Below are 1,267 nucleotides of genomic sequence, written 5' to 3'. Positions count from 1 at the left end.
AAATGCCATTGCCATTGTGACAATATGGAGACTAGGACTGTCACCAGGAGGTTAGGCCATGAGGGCTCTGCCCTTATGAATGAGTTAATGTCATTATTGTGGGAGTGGGTTCATTACTGCAAGTGTAGGTTGTTCTAAGAGTAAGTTCAGCCCTCTCCTCTGTCGCACTCACTTGCCCTTCCACCCTCCGTCCATCGTGGGATGACACAGTATGAAGGTGCTGAGAACATGCTGGTGCCATTTCTTAGTCTTCCTAGACTCTAGGAACATCAGCCAAATAAATCTCTTTTCTCTACAAAAATTTATGGTATGCTATGAATTATCCAGTCTGTAGTAAACAGACTAAGACAGTTGTCAAGTGGCATTTTTTAAAGAAGACGTAATTGAATAAAAATAATCAGAGTGTACTGCATGTAATAAGGGTAATCACTGTTTTATAAACTTGTAAGTTTTTATTTTTATTCATTTATTTTTTGAGACAGAGTCTCCTTCTGTTGCCCAGGCTAGAATGCAGTGGCGTGATCTCAGCTCACTGCAACCTCCGCATCCTGCGTTCAAGGGATTCACATGCCTCAGACTCCTGAGTAGCTGCAATTACAAGAGTGCGTCACCACGCCAGGCTAATTTTTGTATTTTTAGTAGGGACAGGGTTTCACCATATTGGCCAGGCTGGTGTCAAACTCCTGACCTCTGATGATCTGCCCACCTTGGCTTCCCAAAGTGCTGGGATTATAGGTGTGAGCCACCATACCTGGCCTTCACTTTTTCTAACGGAACAATTTGTATTCATTCTTAATCCTGGGATAGAGAGGGTTCTAATGCATGCTGAACATTTAGTGTATGATAAAGGAGGCATCTGAAATCAATAGAGAAAAGTTGGTCTATTCAACAAAGAGTCTAGGCTGGGCACAGTGGCTCATGTTTGTAATCCCAGCATTTTGGGGGACCAAAGTGGGAAGATTACTTGAGCTTAGGAGTTTGAGGCCAGGCTGGGCACCATGGCGAAACCCCAACCCTACAGAAAATACAAAAATTACCTGGGTGCGGTGACTCACGCCTGTAATCCCAGCACATTGGGAGGCCGAGATAGGTGGATCATTTGAGGTCAGGAGTTCAAGACTAGCCTAGCCAACATGGTGAAACCTTGTCTCTACTAAAAATACAAAAATTAGCCAGGCATGGCGGTGGGTGCCTGTAGTCCCATGTAATTGGGAGGCTGAAGCAGGAGGTTTGCTTGAACCTGGGAGGCAGAGGTTGCAGTGAGCCA

Source organism: Cebus imitator, unplaced genomic scaffold, assembly GCF_001604975.1.
Source record: "Cebus imitator isolate Cc_AM_T3 unplaced genomic scaffold, Cebus_imitator-1.0 Scaffold20, whole genome shotgun sequence".
Taxonomy (NCBI): domain Eukaryota; kingdom Metazoa; phylum Chordata; class Mammalia; order Primates; family Cebidae; genus Cebus; species Cebus imitator.
The sequence above is the reverse complement of the archived record's forward strand: the minus strand, read 5'-3'. Positions refer to the sequence as shown.